Below are 22,325 nucleotides of genomic sequence, written 5' to 3' on the forward strand. Positions count from 1 at the left end.
ACCCTTTGGAGGACCACCTGTTCGGTAAACCCTCCAAGCAAAGCAAAGTAGCTCATAGAAATCATTGCTTTGGGGGGGGGGGGTTAACCTCAATCAAAACATAGCAAGAGCATCAGCCCTTTATAAATGATTCAACTGTTATTCACAAAGACTTGTGGAATACAAACCATTATTAAGAGTTGTTAATGACAATGAAGTTAAGACAAGAGGCCAATGGAATCATTTTTATTCTCATCCCATTCTCCCCGAAGAGCTGCGGTTTCTGAACTTGAGATGATTTACCATAGCCTTTCAATCAAAGACAGAGAAAATAAAATCATACATAAAATCATGCATCACCATGTACTCCCAGTTAGCAACTACTTCACCTTTAACAACAACAACACAAGAGCATGCAATAGATGCAAACTAAGTGTAAATCACTCCAAACTAGACTGCAGAAAATACAATTTCAGCAATAGAGTGGTCAACACCTGGAATTCACTACTGGACTCTGTTGTTTCTTCCCCCAATCCCAAAACTTTCAACCTTACATTATCTACAATAGACCTCTCCCCTTTTCTAAGAGGTCTTTAAGGGGCGTGCATAAGTGCACCTTTGTGCCTACCGTTCCTGTCCTAATGTCTTTTTATCTTTTCTATCTCTACGTTATCCCTATATTATGTTAAACATGCCACAATACAACACTATATTTGTATGACAAATTTAATAAATAAATAAATAAACAAACAAATAAATAAATAATGTTTAGGTCAGGGGTGCTCAGACCTGGTAACGTTAAAACCTGTGGACTTCAACTCCTGTAATTCCTCATGCTGGCTGGGAAATACTGGGAGTTGAAATCCACCAATCTTAAAATTGCCACGGTTAGACACTCATGTTTTAGATAATCAGGAGTAGGTTTTGGTGTCTTTTCTCCATCCAACCCTTCCAACTTTGTGGGGTATCAAATCTCAAATCTTTTAGAATTGGAACATACAGTAGATTGTAGATGCAAAGTGGAAGTCAGAGGCTTATGGCATTCAGAAAAGATTGACACAATGGGTATACTCAAGAACAGTTGATGGGGCCCAGAAGACATGCCTTTTCTAATGGTGCACCCACCTTCTAGAACATTCTTCTTCTGGAGATCAGGATGGACCTGACTTTGCTGGTTCTTCATAGGGCCTTACATACCGGGTTCGGTGCTCAAGCTTGTGGCCTCAGGTATCTGCAGGGACTGGTTGTGTTGTTTCTTCACTACTTATGTTTACATTTTTGTAATGCTTGCTATTGTTTTTATTCCATTTTAGTTCTATTTGCTGCTCAGAACCATTTTTTGAGATATATGGCCATATAAATTGGATGGGTGGGTAGGTGGATGGATGGATGGATGGATGGATAAATACATATATACATACATACACACACACACACACACACACAAACAAACAAACATTTAGTAAGTCCATGCATTAACTTTGTGGCTCTCTGTTTCTTTGCTCTTTTAATATAAATCATTCCAAAAAAGGAGAGGGTGGTGGTGGTAAAATAATTGCTTTCAATATTTTCTGGGACTGGGATTAAATTGTAGATGCAAAATGGAAGATAGTGATTTAATGTTCTATGTTGTATAATTGTCATCATCATCACCACCACATCTCCTGCAACCAGTAGGCTTGTCCATAAAAATGCTACTTATTCTAGTTCTAAGACATGCCTGCTTTACATTTGTAGATTTGGCCTAATGTCTTCTCAGTTGAAGGTTAGCTATGTTTTCAGGTCAGACCAAAAACACTGCCAAATGTAGTTGTTACAGGTTGAAATACAAAGCCATATGTATTGATGGGTTTGTGTAAGTTAGTTAGTTAGTTAGTTGATTTGATTTGATTTGATTTGATTTGATTTGATTTGATTTGATTTGATTTGATTTGATTTGATTTGATTTGATTTGATTTGATTTGATTTGATTTGATTTGATTTGATTTGATTTGATTTGATTTGATTTGATTTGATTTGATTTGATTTGATTTGATTTGATTTGATTTGATTTGATTTGATTTGATTTGATTTGATTTGATTTGATTTGATTTGATTTGATTTGATTTGATTTGATTTGAATGCCGCCCCTCTCCGTAGACTCGGGGCAGCTAACAACAGTAATAAAAAACATCATATAAATCCAATACTAAAACAACTAAAAACCCTTATTGTAATACCAAACATCCCTACAAACAAACATAACATGCATAAATTGTAAAGTTACTAAGTTACTAAGGTATGGATTGCCAAAACCAAAGCAACATTTTTATGACATAGTGTGAAGGGTGACTCCCCATGAAATTCCCTTCCCCTCACTTTCAGTCAAGCCATAGGCTCTTCATTGCATATTGAGTCTATCTTGATAGCTGAATGCCATCATCAGTGTTCCCTCTAATTTTTTGGGGGGTGGGCGGAAAAGTATAGTGTCTGAGCGGCAGTCCCTTTGGGACTGGGCGGCACAGAAATAATAAACAAACAAACAAACAAACAAATAAAAACCCCACCCTGTTTTGCCTCAGAGAATTTCAAAACAAAATACTGTACTGTGGGTCTATAACAGTGAGCTCATAATAGGGCAACTCTATCAATATCAAAATGCCACTTCAATAGTTGAGCTAGTTTCAAAGTAGATTTTGATTTTCTTTCTCTCTTCCTTACTCCCATTCTTTTTCTTTCTCTTTTCCTTCCTCTCTTTTTTCTATCTGTTTCTCTCTCTTCCTCTCTTCCTCTCTTCCTCTCTCTCTCCTTCCCTCTCACTCTTTCCCTCTCGGCTTCTGGGCAGGTTTGGAAAACTCTGAGTTGATGGTGATTTTTAAGTGAGCGATTGCTCACTGCTCAGCTTAGAGGGAACTATGGCCATCATATGTGTATACCATAAGCTAGTATTTTTTTCTTTTCTTTGTTTATTTTAAAGTATGGCTGCTAGTTAATGTGTACATGACCTCCTCCTTGACATCACTTTTAAAAACAGTGCCCTATGTATAATCGTGAGATGGGATTGATTACAAAGATGAGACATCCCTTTGAATGACACTACAGTTCTTTCATGATACTTCAAGACAGTTGCTGAACGATCCCTCCATAGTTAATCATGAAGCGTAAGTATGTGGGGATAGTGACTTCATCATTGATTTTGGAATGATGAATCCAGTTTCCAAATTTAAATTGTAGATGGGAACATTCTTCATTACTCAAAATGTTTGGTACCATCAGTCCACCAGAAGACCTATCAATAATTTGAAAGGCATGAATATTTATTTATGTACAAGATTTATCATACACTGACTTCAGATGCTTCTATGCTAAATTCAGTTCTCGCCTTTATGGATCTGTTATCCTGTTCATATATTTTCAATTTTCAATGAGTTTCATTCATTGGTGCTTGGTACTCCACAGGTCCCTGCCCACTACCTCCATTAAGGGTCCTAAATTTATCAGGACTCTAGATCAACAGAGCTGTGGTGGTGCAATGCAGTATTGTAGGCAAACTCTGCCCACAGCCAAGAGTTTGATCCTGACCAGCTCAAGGCTGATTCAGCCTTCCATCTTTCCGAGGTGGGTAATATGAGGACCCAGATTGTTGGAGGTAATATGCTGATTCTGTAAACTGCTTAAAGGGGGCAGTGAAGCACTATGAAGTGGTATATAAGTTTAAATGCTATTGCTACTAGGCATTGTTTTTTTAAGTTCTTGTTTAGCAAAATCTAAGTGATAGACAGAAGGAACGTCAACCAGATTAGTAGTTCTTATTGCTGCTATGCTTACATGTACAGTATAGATTTACAGTGGTTCTCAATGTGGGGGTTGAGACCCTTTGGGGGGTCGAATGACCGTTTCACAGGGGTCGCCTAAGACCATGGGAAAAGACAAATTTCCTGTGGTGTTAGGAACTAAAGCTTCTATTCTGGCACCTTGGAACATATTTTTACAATCCGACCAATCAGGTGTTTACAGGGGTGGTGTCCCTCTGACATTTCTGCCAATCAACTTAAAGCTCTGTTGGGAGAATTGGAGCTAGACTTATGGTTGGGGGTCACCACAACATGAGGAACTGTTTTATGGGGTCGCGGCATTAGAAAAGTTGAGAACCACTGGTATACAAGGATCTGATAATCATCTTTGAATAATAAATCCTACGAGACATAAATCAGATTTATAAATAGCATAAAAAGTTGTAGGAAGAAAGCAAACTTCCTGCAAAATTTGACAGTGTTGACCAAACAATAAGAAAAAAAAATTGTACTGAAGACATGTAAGAAAATAATAAAAGATGCAAATAGGGACTTTGAAAGTCATATAACTGATAATTTTAAGAATAACTATAAAAGAAACCTTAAAGTATATGAGAAATAGAAAACCAGTTTAAGGAAGTTGTTGATCGCTTAGATGACAAGGAATTAAAGATATTATTGCTAAAAGGTACATACTATTCCTTTCCTGTCCTCCTTGTAAGTTTTCTTTGGCCCTGTATGGAAATACAATGTGCACTTAGAGCATTCTGATTCAGCAATTCCTTTTTCAAATACTTTATTTATTCAAAACAATTGCATGAGTGATGATGGGTTTATACCCTTTTACCTGTTGTTTCTTTAATATATTCAGATGATCTCATTTAACTGCAAAACAGCCTCATTAAGGGGATGCCAAAGCATAACTAGGGAGTCCTTGCCCTAGGTTAACTAAAACACCCCATTCAGTTGTATATAATACATGTAAATACAGAAAGTGTCACATACGTAAATGAATCATATTCATCTTCCCCTCCTTTGCTCCTTCAAGCACGGGCTCTTAATACAATTTTTAGAATTCATTTTCATAGCTGCTTGTGCGAGGTGAAAGATACATTACTCAGATGCATCATACATTTCGCCTCCTGGGACTCCCTTGGCTGAGTAAAGCCCTTGCAGCTTTGCTTAGTCATCTATTAAAGTTGACTACAAAAGGAAGGGCTTAATGTGTAGAATATTGCATATTATGCAGCATTCGGTTTAGGCACAAAAGATTAACCCTTTAGGATATCTTTTAAAAGATTTCACATTTCAACCCACCTTCGCTTGGAATAGAAGCAAAACATTTGTTCAGGAGTCCTCTCAACAACGCGAGTCTACAGAGAGGGGCAGCATACAAATGTAATAAATAATAATAATAATATTGTAATAAATCAATAGGGAGCTTGCTCCTGGTTATTGAATCTCTTTTTTCTGCTGGCCTAGCTAATATTTTTCTTTGCACATATAAATATCTCTTATTGCTTTATTGATAAAAGAGAGCCAACCTTAAGATGGCTGAAGAATTCTGGGAGTTGAAGTCCACAAGTCTTAAAGTTGCTATGATTGGAGACCCCTGGCCTAGGGAATCTCAGGTTCAAGTCCCAACAGCTCATAAGGTGACTCTGAGGTCTTTGAAAGACTTTGAACCCTTCTTGTTCAACCCAACCTACAAAAGAGAGTGGTTGTTGTAAGGAAAATTTGAAGGGAATGCTGCCTGGCTAAAAAAGAGACAAGATATAAATTGAACAACATTATAGTCCCCAACAAATAAATACTATTGCTACTGCTGTTGTAGTTCTTAGCCACCATCCCATAATGGTGAAATGTTCCCAATTCGTTCGTGCCTATTGGTTATCGAAGAGCCGGTCACAAAGGGAGTGTGAGGCTCCACCCACCTGCCCGAATGCTGCCATTTGAGTTCTTTTACCCTCTGCACATGCGTAAAGTGTTCTGTGCATGTGCAGCAGGTAAAAGAACCCAAATGGTGGTGTCCAGGTGGGTGGGTGGAGCCTCTCGCTCCCTTCGCATCTCTCTGATGAGCACAAGCAAACCAGGACCATTTCATCCCAGGCTACCATATCTGAGTTTCAGCTATCTAAATGGCTACTAAATGGCAAACAAAAGAGGCAGAATGCCTAAGTCTTAGTTGCTACCCATTTCCCATCGTAATACTTGATCTTACGTATCATAGCCATGTGATCCCATCTTTTTTGATGGAGCCATGTTTCCCAGCTTTCAGATTCATAAAAGACGAAATTGGGAGTCCTAGTAAAATCAAAGATGTACATAAAATGTTACAAATGTTATGCTAACCAATAATTTTCTTAGAAGGAAGACTTCCCTTTCCTTCAGGAAATTCAGCAATGAACACATGTCTCCAAACATTTGGTATGGATTTTAGGGATTCGTGCATCAATGTGTATACTGGACTTCATTTATTATTTCTCCAAGAAAGACAAATGATTCATCTTTTACTTCTAAGACAGTCTGAAAGATTAGGGTAACCTTTATTTATGTATGTATGTATGTATGTATGTATGTATGTATGTATGTATGTATGTATGTGTTCTGTCTGGGTTCCCCCAGACCTCAACACCAACTGGAAAAAACAGCCAGACACTCTGGTAAAAGCCAAAAGTAGTTTATAACTGGAAAAAATAAGCACAGAGGAAAACCTGTTCTTCCCAACAGACAGGATATAATACGGTACAGCAGGGTCCTGATGTCCAGACAATACAGCAAGCTTCTTGCTGGCACCCCCCCCCAAGGTTTCAATAGTCAAAGGCACAAACCAGGATTCCAAGACACCAAAGTTCACAGTCAGGTCCCACGACTCTCAAAGATAAAACTCCACAAGCCAGGAAGGGTGGGTCTGCCTTTTAGCCTTTCCCAAGAGCACCACACCCAAACCCAGCTGCTGCCACTTTAATGCTGGAAGTATTTAGCCAATTGACTCCGTCTCTGATTAGCTCTTCGTTGTCGCAGATCAATTATGGCTTGTGCACTTTCCTCTAAGGAATCCAGGCTGCTTGCTGAGGAGAGCTCCCCCTGGTGGGACTCTGGCTGTCCTCCCTCTTCTTCAGCCTGGGATTCCTCCTCGTCTGTCTGCACCTCCTGTTCCTCAGCCTCTCCCTCTGAGCTGGAAACCGACAGAAGGTCAGCCGTTCCCGGAGGGGCCTCAGACGGAACCACAACAGTATGTATGTATTTATTTATTTATTTATTTATTTATTTATTTATTTATTAGATTTGTATGCCGCCCCTTTCCATAGACTCGGGGCAGCTCACCAACATAATGAAACAATTCATAACAAATCTAATAATTTACAATTTAAAATTTAAAGTAGTTAAGAAAACCCCATTTTTAAGCAGATATACCATATGAGCCGAGGTAGCACAGCAGATAGAGTGCTGTACTGCAGGCCACTGAAGCTGACTGTAGATCTGAAGGTCAGCGGTTCAAATCTCATCACTGGCTCAAGGTTGACTCAGCCTTCCATCCTTGCGAGATGGGTAAAATGAGGACTCGGATTGTGGGGGCAATATGCTAGCTCTGTTAAAAAGTGCTATTGCTAACATGTTGTAAGCCACCCTGAGTCTAAGGAGAAGGGCGGCATAAAAATCGAATAAATAAATAAATAAATACCTACAAACATACCATACGTAAATTATATAGGCCCGGGGGAGATACCTCAATTCCCCCATGCCTGATGACAAAGATGGGTTTTGAGGAGTTTACGAAAGGCAAGGAGGGTAGGGGCAGTTCTAATCTCTGGGGGGAGTTGATTCCAGAGAGTCGGGGACACCACAGAGAAGGCTCTTCCCCTGGGGCCCGCCAACCGACATTGTTTAGTTGACGGGACCCAGAGAAGGCCGACTCTGTGGGACCTAATTGGTCGTGGGATTCTAAAATGCATTAAAAAGAACATTGCATATACTATATTTTTCGAGTATAAGATGCACCTTAGTTTTGGGGAAAGAAAACAAGGAAAAAAGGCCTCTGCCTCCCAGCAATTTGCCAAACACCAAACAGCATTGATGATATACACTGTTTGCTGTGTATTTTTGTGCATGTGTGCCTGACCCAAAAAAATAGCAAAGAATTGGAGAAATGTACATTATGGCAGTATATTAATCCCAGGAAGTTTTCTTAAATGTAATCACATTAACTCCTCCCAATTATTTAAATAGATCTACTCCAAATATGACTAAGTCAGGGTTTAACTCAGCTGCCTTATCTTAATACTAAAACAGGACACTGTTGCATTTTAGATTATGCTTTTACAGATGTTTAAAATTGATATGGTTTTGTGGATGTAGCAGGCCCCTGCCCACCCCCAGACCAAGGGGCAGAACCAACGCTCTGTACATGGGGCTACCTCTGAAAAGTGTTCGGAAACTTCAGATCGTGCAGAGATGGCGAGAGTCATCGTGGGGCTTCCCAGATTTGCCCATGTTTCTACAACAGTCTGTGGCCTGCATTGGCTGCCGATCAGTTTCCAGTCACAATTCAAAGTGTTGGTTATGACCTTTGAAGCCCTACATGGCAGTGGACCAGAGTACCTTTGGAACCACCTGCTACTGCATGAATCCCAGCAACTGATAAGGTACCACAGAGTTGGCCTTCTCCGGGTCCCATCGACTAAATAATGTCATTTGGCGGGCCCCAGGCGAAGAGCCTTCTCTGTGGCGGCCCCGGCCCTCTGGAATCAACTCCCTCCGGAGATTAGAACTGCCCCCACCCTTCTTGTCTTCCATAAATTACTCAAGACCCATCTATACCGCCAGGCATGGGGGAGTTGAGACACCTTTTCCCCCAGGCTTTTTTATATTTTTATATTTATGTTTGGTATGTATGTGCTGTTTGCTTTCTAATATGATAGGGTTTTATATGCTTCTTTTAATCTTAGATTTGTTTTGCTATAATATTGTTTTTATCACTGTTGTGAGCCGCCCGAGTCTTCGGAGAGGGGTGGCATACAAATCTAATAAATTGAATTGAATTGAATCGAACTCTTTAGGTTGTTCTCCCCAGCAGAAAAGGATCCTATCCTGGAAATTCTTTGGACTATGTGGGATCAGGGCAGGTTAGTCTCAATGGCGTAAGGGTATCTATTCCTTAGATACTCTAGACCCGTGATGGCAAACCACAAGTAGCATGCAGATCCCTCTCTGCAGGCATACCAGCCATAGTGCAGCCCAGCTTCAGTGCACATACCTACGCCTCCCACCAGCTAGCTGGTTTTTGGGTCTCTGCAGAACATACGCAGGGGTAGGGCATTTCCATGGACTACACTGCCGAAAGAAATTGGGATAGATTGCAGAAGGCACAGAATCCAGGAAGAAACTAGTCTGTAGTGGGGAAAGACATGGACAGACTGGAAGAGGCATTGGAGGGAGGAATCCAGAAGGAATCTAGCAGGCACTGGGGAAATTCATTTGGGAGATTGTAGAAGGCATGGGAGGGAAGAACCCAAGAGAAAACTAGCACTTGTGGGGAGAGCGGCAGAGACATTGGAAGAAATAATCCATGAGAAAACTAGCACACACTGGAAAAATAAATTGAGGAGACTGGGGTTCATGCCCCCCCCATTTTGGTGCTAGTAGGCCTCCCTGAAGCTTCCTGAAATTAAAAATGGTATGTGGTGGAGTTAAGTCCCCCCCCCCCGTTTTTGGTCTCATCAGGCTTCAGGAAGGCCTGCTAGCACCAAAATGAAGTGGGAGGGGTTGCTGGGGCATGCATGGTGGGTCCTGTGGGGCAGCATTGCATTGGGGCGACAGACATGCACACACTGTTGTTGCGCATGCATGCTTTTTTTGGCACCCAAGGAAGAAAAGGTTGTTATTATTATTATTATTATTATTATTATTATTATTATTATTATTATTAATTAGATTTGTATGCCGCCCCTCTCCGTAGACTCGGGGCAGCTCACAACAGTGATAAAAACAATACATGGTAACAAATCTAATAATTAAAATCTAAAATAACAGTTTTACATTACAAAGTCTAAAAAGAAAAAAAAAACCAATAGATAAAATACATAAACACAGTCATATCATGCACAAAATTACATAGGCAAGTGGGGGATGTCTCAGTTCCCCCAAGCCTGATGACAGAGGTGGGTTTTAAGGAGTTTACGAAAGGCAAGGAGGGTGGGGGCAATCCTAATCTCTGGGGGGAGTTGATTCCAGATGGTCGGAGCCACCACAGAGAAGGCTCTTCCCCTGAGTCCCGCCAGATGACATTGTTTAGTCAACGGGACCCAGAGAAGACCAACTCTGTGGGACCTAACCGGCCACTGGGATTCGTGCAGCAGAAGGCGGTCTCGTAGATATCCTGGTCGGGTGCCATGAAGGGCTTTATAGGTCATAACCAACACTTTGAATTGTGACCAGAAACTGATCGGCAACCAATGCAGACTGCGGAGTGTTGGTGTAACATCGGCATACTTAGGAAAGCCCATGATTGCTCTCGCACTGCATTCTGCACAATCTGAAGTTTTCGAACTTTTCAAAGGTAGCCTCAGGTTAGCCATCTACCCTGTTTCCCCGATAGTAAGACACCCCCGATTGTAAGACGTATCGGGGGTTTCAGGGGGGTCGGCTAATATAAGCCGTACCCCGAAAGTAAGACATATGTCTTACTTTTGGGGAAACACGGGGGATATTGCCGCCTCCCTCTCATCTAGCTGCGCGCCGCCTCCTGCCCACGTCCGCACCGTCCCCCTCTCCATACATCGCTGCACCGTCCCCTGCACTTGTCACTGCCGCCTCTGCAAATTTACTCGGGCACGTCCCTACTCCAAAGAAACCTCCCCCCCCCTGCCCGTCACAGAAGGTAAAATGCATATACACTAAAAAAACACATTTTACACAGTTTTTTTAGCTGTCAGTGCCCCTTTAACAATATAAGACATACCCCGAAAGTAAGACATAGTGGGGCTTTTGGGGATAAAAAGAAAGTAAGACACTGTCTTACTTTCGGGGAAACACGGTATGTCGCCAGGCTTGGGGAAATTGATATATCCTTAGCTGTTCTGGTTCATGTATGGCTTGTTTGGGCTGTATGACTATTTTTTTAATAAAGGTTTTTAAAATTGTTTTTAATATTGGATTTGTATCTTATGTATTGCTAGTTGTGAGCCACTCCGAGTCCATGGAGAGGGGCGGCATACAAATCTAAGAAATTATTATTATTATTTATTATTATCACTGTTCTAGACCCAGATCATAAAAGACTTTAAAGATAATGCCCAACACCTTGAATTGGACCATGGAAGCAAACTGGCTATGCTACTGTGCTCTGTACAGAATACTATCATCAAGAAAAGAACTGAGCCCAGAAACTTTGTGAGAACAACTGTGCAATCCAAGTTGCCCTTGGGACTCCAGTATTCGCAGGAATGTTAATCCGATCTGATCCAGTCTGCCATACGTTTCTTATCAGCAGGAGCATATGCATCTGTGAAGAAGAGTTTTTTAAAAATCAAATGGTGACCACAAGTATGCCATTGAGACCTGCCCTAAAATACCCCAAATTAACAATTTTTATCCCCTATTTTCCTCCTTCAAAAGTAAGGTGCATCTTACACTCAGAAAAATACGGTGATACACTTGGCTGGGGAATTCTGAGAGTTGAAATCAAATACATCTTCAAGTTTGGAAAATACTGATTTAACAGATTGGACTGATTGGCAAAAACCAGAAACTGATTGAAACCAACATTAACTTATTCACCTGTGAGGAGGCTTTGGATTATCCACTACTGACTGGAGTTTCCTCTGCTACGTTTTTTGGAATCTGGGCCTCATTTGCCTGCATACAAAGGCCCTCTGTCAACATCAATTGGCTCCTTTGCAATGGTTATTATGTCCCTAGTAACTTTGGGAGCTTCATAGTGAGAAGCCAATAAATCTTAACTAAATAAAATATTTATGCACAGTACAACACAGATCATCTGATTTATATCCATCTTATCCAAGACTCCGCATAATATGTGAATTCACATTATGCCTTCCCATTAAGACTCTCCTTGAATGTAGCCTGAAAAATTTGAGGGTAGCAAATGTATCACATATTCCTGAGGCAATCTGGTTAAGGGAGGGAGATAATAAACTACAGTTGAAGCTCTGTTCCTAAGGGACATATTCTATACCCCTTGCTCAGCCATAATTCCTCTTCCTCATATAATATTGATGCAAGTAGGAGTAAACGGCTGAGTAAGGCAATGTGGTTTATTGTACACTTCCAACAAAGAAACGTGCTAGATCAAGCTGCTGTCTAAGCCACTCTGGTCTAAAATGTGTTTGCTTTGTTCTTTTGGAGCATGAAAAAATGCCACTTCAGTTTTCTTGTTGCATTTGTATTTCTTTTTCTTTTTTTATTACTCAAGTTGCTTTCATGGAAAAACATTTTCTTTTTTCCTTGTTTCCAGGCCTTTTGTCCAACATGAATGCTTCTACCTTCTGAATGGCCCTGAAAGTTGAATAGATTACAAGGGTATTAATTCCATTGATAACAGAATCCAGAAGGAGTTGGGCAGCCTATAAATTACATTAAATTACATTAAATTACATTAAATCACATTAAATTACATTAAATTACATTAAATTACATTAAATTAAATTAAATTAAATTAAATTTTCCTTCCTCCTCCCTTTTTTCCTTCCTTTCTTCCTTTGCCATCCTACACAGAACTTGTGTGTAGCCCTGCAGAATCTGTTCCTCTTGTGTGGTTCTTGCTGTTAGTGCCTAGGCAGTAGAACAGACTGTCTGTTATTCCCTGGTCATTTTTTATAATAGCGAAAGGACAGAGCCAGGTGCAGCATTTCCCTGTCCTCAGTAAAGATAGCATCAGCGTTATGCTCACGAATCAGGCAGCCAGCTTAATTTTGGGCAATTTGCCATCTCACATGTAGCAGTGGGGAGAATTCTTGCTTTCTTAGTAGGTGTGGCATGCAGAAAGTGACTCTGACAACAAATAGCGATAGTTTCATGTTATCTTTTATTAAAAAAATAACACCTCACTTACCTTGAAATGTCTGGCTGTTTCTAATAGGAGAAAATTGTTTTGGATGGCTGTGCCTATTAATGAGGTTAAATAACTGATCAATGTTTTAGTATCATCACTTATTTGGAGAGCTAATAGGGGAGAAAAATATTATTTCTGTTTCAGTGGTTTATTTCTCTTTAAAAATAAAATGTTATGGTCTATAATTGGAAGAACAGCTGCCACAGACTAATAAACTATTCACTATTTTTTCACCAGGCTAAATATTGTAAGAGTCGAGGCCGCGTTGTCTAAATTCAGGCAAAGATGCATATGCTATAAGGCCAGACTATTGCACAGACATATTGTCCCAGCTCAAAGGGAGCTTCTCCTTCTATCATCATCCACATTACAGGCCTTATTGGTAGCTGAATATTATTTCAGGTCTACGAGGGAGGCAGTTTCTCCCATATGAGAATGGCAGGAAGACCCAATGGCAGGAGCATCCAAGATATAAGAGAGAGATTTTATTTATTTCATTTATTTATTAGATTTGTACGCCGCCCCTCTCCGCAGACTCGGGGAGGCTCACAGCAGTGATAAAACAGTATACAATGACAAATCTAATATTAAGTCTAAAATAACAATTTTACATTAAAAACCTAAAAAAAACCTTATATAAAAACATACACACAAACATTCCATACATAAAACTACATAGGCAAGGGGAGATGTCTCAGTTCCCCCATGCCTGATGGCAGAGGTGGCTTTTAAGAAGTTTACGAAAGGCAAGAACGGTGGGGGCAGTCCTGATCTCCGGGGGGAGCTGGTTCCAGAGGGTTGGGGCCACCACAGAGAAGGCTCCACCAGCCAACATTATTTAGTCAACAGGACCCGGAGAAGGCCAACTCTGTGGGACCTAACTAGCCGCTGGGATTCGTGCGGCAGATGGCAGTCTCGCAGATATTCTGGTCCGATGCCATGAAGGGCTTTATAGGTCATAACCAACACTTTGAATTGTGACCGGAGACCGATCAGCAACCAATGCAGACTGCGGAGGCCCATGACTGCGCTCGCAGCTGCATTCTGCACGATCTGAAGAGATAGACAGAGACAGACGAGAGAGACATTCAGAAGGACCATTCTTATTTTCTAATTAATGCTTATTATGTTTGGCCATTCTCAAAGAAGCCACTCAGCAAATGTGGTAATGTATGCCCAATGTTAAGCAGTACATGAATGTTTCAACATGGGAAGAAAAAGACGCTGGCTCATTTCAAGAGGACAATCACATGGGTACTCAATGTCTGTTTTCTCTATTGTTCCCCTTTCAATATAGCAACAGCCCAAGGACACATAGAAGAGCCTATCAAATTTACAGGAGTTTCACCATACAATATCCATTTACTTACTTTACTACAAGGATATTGTATTTTCTCAGTATTTAAGGTGCAATGTTTTTGGAGTAGGGAAATACAGTGTTCCCTCAATTTTCGCGGGGGATGCGTTCCGAGACCACCCGCGAAAGTCGAATTTCCACGAAGTAGAGATGCGGAAGTAAATACACTATTTTTGGCTATGAACAGTATCACAAGCCTTCCCTTAAAACTTTAAACCCCTAAATTACAATTTACCATTCTCTTAGCAACCATTTAGATTATTACTCACCATGTTTATTTATTAAAGTTTATTTTTTAAAAAAATTATTAAAGGTAGACGAAAGTTTGGTGATGACATATGACGTCATTGGGCGGGGAAAACCGTGGTATAGGGGGGAAAAACCACAAAGTATTTTTTAATTAATATTTTTGAAAAACCGTGGTATAGACTTTTCGCGAAGTTCGAACCCGCGAAAATCGAGGGAACACTGTAATGTTTTTTGTACCAGTCTGCACACTTATTTACTGCAGCTGGCCGTCAAAATATAGCAGCCATTTGGTACAAAGTCTTACTGAGATGCACAGAGAACATTTTTGTGGTGGTTTCAAGACAAGATTTGAGGAAAGGAATAGAGGAAAAGGAAGGAAGGGAGGAGATTGAGAGGTTTCTTGCAAGAAGAGAAAATATCTGTCAAAATATGAAAAAAATATTGGAAGACAAGTTGATCTCCTAGCAAAATGTATTATTCACGGGTATAAGAAAAGAGTGTGGCAACGTCTTGCAACAGAATGGAAATAATTATAGTAGTAGAGTACAATAAAATATGTAAAATTACAATAATGAAAACTATAAAAAAGGATGATGAAATGATGACATGAAAGTGACTGTAGGTGAGAAAAAAATTACAAAGGAAGAAAGGAAAATACTCTAAATTGTGCATAGAAATGAACAGTTCAGATTTTAAAAAGCAGAAAAGGCGCAAAAACTGAGCACTTTTTATTAATTTAAAAGTCAGTTAGAGAATGGGTGAAAAATACTTCTCTTTTAATGTACAGATTTGAGTAGAAAGGTGTAGAGATTTGAATGTGAATGGTTGCTGGTCATGAAAAGGAGGGGAAATGTTAAGTTGAAAGACATTCTGAAAACTATTGCACTGAATGTATTGCTGGATTTTTTAAATGAATTTATACTGCAAATAAAGTGCAGCTGTTAGAACTAGAAGACAAAGCAGCTAAAATCTAAAATTCAAGTGTTATTTGAAGTACGGTACATCCAGAGTTTATATTATTACCCTGGTTATTTAATATGCACACCTAAGCTTTTTTAAAGAGTCTTTAAAAGAATATTGAGAAACAATACTAATACTAATAATGATAATAATATAATAATTATTATTATTACAGCATCAACAACCATAAACAGCTTAACAATGTAGATGATATTTCCATTAGCAAGTAACAAGCAAGGTTTACAAACTTTACTTAATCAAGTATATCAATGAAGCGAATCTGGATTAAGCATAAATCAGAAGACAAAAATAATATTTGTCACTGAAAAATAAAATCCCAAACTATTATCTCAAAAGGAAATAAAATATAGGAAGGGCAACAATATAAATAGTTGTACTGTATTTAGAGGGAAGATGGGGGTAATAGTATGGAAATAGGAGAAGAACTGAACAGGCAAGAATGCTTTTGAGAACTACATCAGGCCTTAAGATTGGTGCATGATTGACATACCGCAGATTGATGGGGGGGGGTTTGTTTGTTTGTTTGTTTGTTAAAAGAAACAATGTGGCCACCCATCTTGTATTTGTATTTGTATTTATTAGATTTGTATGCCGCCCCTCTCCGAAGACTCGGGGCAGCTAACAACAATATAAAAAGACAATGTAAACAAATCTAATATTAAAACAATCTAAAAAACCCCAATTTAAAGAACCACTCATACATACAAGCATACCATGTATAAATTCTATAAGCCTAGGGGGAAGGGAAATTTCAATTCCCCCATGCCCGACGACAGAGGTTTTAAGGAGCTTGCGAAAGGCAAGGAGGGTGGGGGAAACTCTGATATCCGGGGGGAGCTGGTTCCAGAGGGCCGGGGCCGCCACAGAGAAGGCTCTTCTCCTGGGTCCCGCCAAACGACATTGCTTAGTTGACGGGACCCGAAGAAGGCCAACTCTGTGGGACCTAACCAGTCACTGGGATTTGTGCGGCAGAAGGCGGTCCCGGAGATATTCTGGTCCGATGCCATGAAGGGCTTTATAGGTCATAACCAACACTTTGAATTGTGACCAGAAATTGATCGGCAGTCAATGCAGGCCACGGAGTGTTGTAGAAAGGTGGGTGAATCTGGGAAGCCCCACGATGGCTCTCGCGGCCGCGTTCTGCACGATCTGAAGTTTCCGAATACTTTTCAAAGCAGACTGCGGAGTGTTGGTGTAACATGGACATTTACATCCAACTGTAGACAGCTAACCAAAGAAATTAAACAACAACAACAATAAAAACAATACAATCAAAAATCAAGAAAAACCAAGCTCTGAATCCAAGAGCTACACCCATTTACCTATTCATTCCCCTGGGATCAAAACTCACTGTCCCAGTGCCTGGGGGCAAAACCAGCTCTTTGTGTTAGCAAAGTGGAAATCTATCAGATGTCAAGAGAAGGATGTTACGCAAGGCAGAGGCCGCTATAGAGAAAGCATGATTCCTAGATCCCACTTGATGGCAATATTTGAGAGAAGGCACCTGGACTATGTAAATTAACCAGACAAATGCCACGTGGAGCTTTATGTCATTTTACCTTTTTTTAAAAACCGAATAGAAGCATGATGTAATGGTGAGAGTGCCCTTGGGTGATTGAGCAAAGAAATGTTGCCTAGGAAATGGTCAGATAAGAGGGAGCAAAGCACACAGCTGCATGGTGGGTGGAGCAAAAGGCTCAGGATGTAAAGGTGAAGGCAGGAGAATGAAGGCAGGAGAACTGTACCTTCAGACTTGCAAGGTTCTGTTAATAGCAATAGCACTTAGACTTCTATACCGTTTCACAGTGCTTTACAGCGCTCTCTAAGCAGATTACAGAGTCAGCATATTTCTCCCAACAATCTGGATCCTCCTTTTACTAAAGGATAGAAAACTCAGAAGGATGGAAGCAGAGGTGGGTTTCAGCAGGTTCTGACCAGTTCTGGAGAACCAGTAGTGGAAATTTTGAGTAGAACTGGTAAAAACCACCGCTGACTGCCCCCACCCCGATCTATTCTCTGCTTCCCAAGTCCCAGCTGAGCGGGAGGAAATGGGGATTTTGCAGTAACCTTCACCTGGAGTGGAGAGGGAATGGAGATTTTATAGTATCCTTCCCCTGCCACGCCCACCAAACCATGCTCACCAAGCTACAACATGCCCACAGAATCGGTAGTAAAAAAAATTGAAACCTGCCACTGAATGGAAGATTGAGTCAACATTCAGCTTGGTGACATTTGAACTGCCAAATTAGATTAGATTAGATTTATTGGATTTATATGCCGCCCCTCTCCGCAGACTCGGGGCGGCTCACAACAATGGTGAAAAACAATACATAGTAACAAATCTAATAATTAAAAATCTAGGTTACAGTTTTAGATTAAAAGTCCAAAAAAAAAGAAACCCCAATATATAAAAAACAAAACACAATCGAATCATACACAAAAACTACATGGGCAAGGGGGAGGTGTTTCAATTCCCCCATGCCTGACGGCAGAGGTGGGTTTTAAGAAGTTTACGAAAGGCAAGGTGGGTGGGGGCAGTCCTGATCTCTGGGGGGAGCTGGTTCCAGAGGGTCGGAGCCATCACAGAAAAGGCTCTTCCCCTGGGTCCCGCCAGACGACATTGTTTAGTCAACGGGACCCGGAGAAGGCCAACTCTGTGGGACCTAACCGGTTGCTGGGATTTGTGCGGCAGAAGGCGGTCTCGCAGGTATCATGGTCCGATGCCATGAAGGGCATTATAGGTCATAAAGGGCTTTATAGGTCAAATTGCAGTCAGCTGGCAGTCAGCAGAAGTCACCTGCAGTACTTGATGTTAATCACTGAGCTACTGTGCTCTTACTATAGGAAAAAACATCTTTGGCTATGTGTCTTGTCTGGTTTACTTGTTTATCAGAAGACTACTTTAAATGTGGATTTATACATTTTATACTTAAAATATACAAAATGAGATGGCCCTCCAAAAAACGGGTAAAGATGTGGAAATTGCTAATACCATCAAGAAAATGAAACTAATCTTTTAGATACATGACACACACAATAAGAACTGTCAATTCCTTCTATCAAATTTATATGGGAGATCCAGGGAAAAAGTTATGTATGGATGATACTTTGGTCGGCTGACAAATCTATACATAAAAGTTCAGCAAAAAATACAATATAAACTACTAATAGACTAATAACTAATAATGAATAAACTGTATTGATGAATTCCATTCTCAGGAAGCAGCAGTAAAAGGAGAAAAAAGGGATGGGCTATACAAATAAAGTGAATGGAATTAAAAATAAAAGGGAAGAAATTATTTTGAATGAATATGAATTGAGGGAATGTGGGTGGGAGTACTTGAGAAGTCTGTATAGAGTCAAGAGTAGTATAGGAACAAATACTATAAATATTAAGGCGGAATGATGAATGGAAGACTGGAAAACTAGATAATATGGCAGGTGAAATCTTAAATATTTGTGGAATGATGTGATATTGACACTGACACCTCTACCAATTCAATACCAGCAATTCAAGGAGCTGATGCATTCCCAAAATAGTTGATACTCTAAAGAAACTGCCCTCTAAATATAGCAAAGCCCAGCCAAAATATAAAGAAACCCACTCTGGAAATGGTGGTTTTAATATTATTGAGGTTTTACATTTAATTTTTTAAATTAATTAGATTATGATGTATTGTTGTTGTTGTTGTTGTTGTTTTTAATAAAAATTTTATTACATATATACACATTTACAAAAATAAGATAAGTGGTCAAATCATAAGTTGAAACAATGCCAAACTAACACATACTAACAAACAGACAAACAAACAAAAAATAGAATAATTCTAGTAGTATAGTTAATTACTTATTTAAATACACTAAACAATAATAACAATAATATTTAATATAACATAGTATGTAATATTTATACTTAAATTCCCTTGAGGGGGTAAGTTATAAATCATCTTATAATTTTAAATTATCTTCTGGTGAAGTATATCATATCATTGGTATCTACCATCTTCTCCTTTCGGTTGTCCATATTTTTAAATTATTTTTATTTTCTTAACCGCCTTCATACATTCATATTTAATTTATTTAGATTCATACAAATTTTCCCTGAAAAGTTACTGTATATAGATCTTTGTAATTTGTTACATCAAATAAAAAGGATATAAAGTATTATTGTTGTTGTATTTCAATTTAAGTTTTTGTTTCTTCTCTTGAACCAATCATAAAAGTATTTCCAAGTTTTATAATGGTCGGATTCTTCTTTATTTTTTAATTTGAGTGTTAATGCGTCTGATTCTGCACAGTCTAAAAAATTTTTTAGTATCAAATCATCATCAGGGGTTTGGGTTGTTTCCATTGTTGGGCAATTGCCATCCTAGTTGCAGTCAATATATGTATAAATAAATAATATTTATTTTTGTCTATTTTTTCGTCTATAATCCCAAGAAGGAACGCTTCGGGTCTTCTATTTATCTTAATTTGTAATATTTCTTTTATCCATTTTTGTATTTTAATCCAAAAAATTTTAATTATTGGGCAAGTCCAAAAATATGATAATAGGTCCCCTTTTCTTTGCATCTCCAACATTGTGGGTTTATTCCTTTATACATTTGTGATAATCTTGCCGGGGGGAGGTGCCATCGGTAGTACATTTTGTATAGGTTTTCTCTAAATGCTGTTGATCTCATCAACTTGTAGTTTTTAGTCCAAATTGTTTCCCATTTATTCAAACTTATACTATACCCAAAATTTCTGCCCCAGCTGTATATATTATTTTTAACAATATAATCCTCCATTTTGTAATTTAACATGTATTTATAAATTTTTGAAATCATGTATTGTTTTTATATGTTGTGAACGACCCCGAGTCCTCAGATAGAGGTGGCATAGAAGTCTGATAGATAGGTAGGTAGGTAGGTAGCTAGGTAGGTGGGTAGGTAGGTAGATAGATAGGTAGATAGGTAGATAGATTAGATTAGATTAGATTTATTGGATTTATAGGCCGCCCCTCTCCTTAGACTCGGGGCGGCTCACAACAATGGTAAACAAAACATAGTAACAAATCTAATATTTCGCAATCTAAATTACAGTTTTAAGTTAAAAAATCCAAAAGAGCCCCAATATATAAAAAACAAGCACACAATCGAATCATACACAAAAACTACATGGGCAAGGGGGAGATGTTTCAATTCCCCCATGCCTGACGGCAGAGGTGGGTCTTAAGGAGTTTCCGAAAGGCAAGGAGGGTGGGGGCAATCCTAATCTCTGGGGGGAGCTGGTTCCAGAGGGTCAGAGCCACCACAGAGAAGGCTCTTCTCCTGGGTCCCGCCAGACAACATTGTTTAGTCGACGGGACCCGGAGAAGGCCAACTCTGTGGGACCTGGGATTTGTGTGGCAGAAGGCGATCCCGGACATATTCTGGCCCGATGCAATGAAGGGCTTTATAGATCATAACCAACACTTTGAATTGTGAATAGGTAGGTAGGTAGGAAGGTAGGTAGGTAGGTAGGTAGGTAGGTAGGTAGGTAGGTAGGTAGATAGATAGATAGATAGATAGATAGATAGATGATAGATAGATAGATGATAGATAGATGATAGATGATAGATAGATAGATAGATAGATAGATAGATAGATAGATAGATAGATAGATAGATAGATAGATATTTGCACAGTGTAACCATAGTGAGGGACCCAGACTCCCAGCCAATGTTTTGCTCATTCTGAATCATATGAAGGTTAGTGAAATGTTGTGGCTAATACAATATAGCTCTTCTGATGCTGTTATACAATCAAATGGTCATTATTTATAGCAGGCGTCTCATGCATCATGTACGCCAAGACAGCTGCTGTAGTTTTTATCACAAAAGGTTTCCATACTTCATGTTTAGCAGCAGTATCAACAACAGGATCAGCTGCGTTATACAGCATATTAGTTTTATCGTGTGAGCTCATCATTCATTTATGAGGAAAAATGATGCCTGGATTAACATTATAGTCAAAAGGTTACAAATAGCCGAGTGTGCCTTCCCCCCTCCACCATCATGCAGGCAAACATTGGTCACATTTATCTGTCAAAGCCACATAATTATTCACAGATATACTAATCCAGAAAACATGACATGCTTTCAGCAGGACAAATATAATTTGCTACAACATTTGGTGGTACAACATCCTATCCATCAACATTTAAGCAAGTATAGCTTTCAGTTTCGGTCTTCATTCAGATCATAGAACCAACATAAATGGATGGATGGGCTACAATCATTAGGAAGAAACGTAAAAAGTGACACAGAAAAAAGCTAAAATATAAAAGATGCAAATGATGGAAGATTTAAAAGTGAGTATCTAACAATTGTACAGTGTGCAAAATAATAAGCTAAATATTATTAGACTAAGATAGCAGTTATTTTGTTTGTTTGTTTGTTTGTTCGTTCGTTCGTTCATTCATTCATTCATTTGATTTTTATGCCGCCCTTCTCCTTAGACTCAGGGCGGCTTACAACATGTTAGCAATAGCACTTTTTAACAGAGCCAGCATATTGCCCCACAATCCGGGTCCTCATTTTACCCACTACGGAAGGATGGAAGGCTGAGTCAACCTTGAGCCGGTGATTTGAACCGCTGACCTACAGATCTAGTCAGCTTCAGTGCCCTGCAGTACAGAACTCTACCGGCTGCGCCACCCCAGCTCTGTAATTTTATGAAAATTATAATCTATAAAAATGAGGTAGGAGCAGTAGTGGGTTGCTACCAGTACAGTAGTGGACTGCACACTGGTAGCAGCCGCCAGATTGCACAATTTGCACGTGATCGCTCCAGTGGCAATCCTAAGGGTGTCACCATCTTTTTTCGTATTTTTTGCTTTATGCACATGCACAGAAGCAAAATCTTATGAGGGGACACACAGAAGCAAAAAA

This window comes from Erythrolamprus reginae, chromosome 1 (assembly GCF_031021105.1).
Source record: "Erythrolamprus reginae isolate rEryReg1 chromosome 1, rEryReg1.hap1, whole genome shotgun sequence".
Taxonomy (NCBI): Eukaryota; Metazoa; Chordata; class Lepidosauria; order Squamata; family Dipsadidae; genus Erythrolamprus; species Erythrolamprus reginae.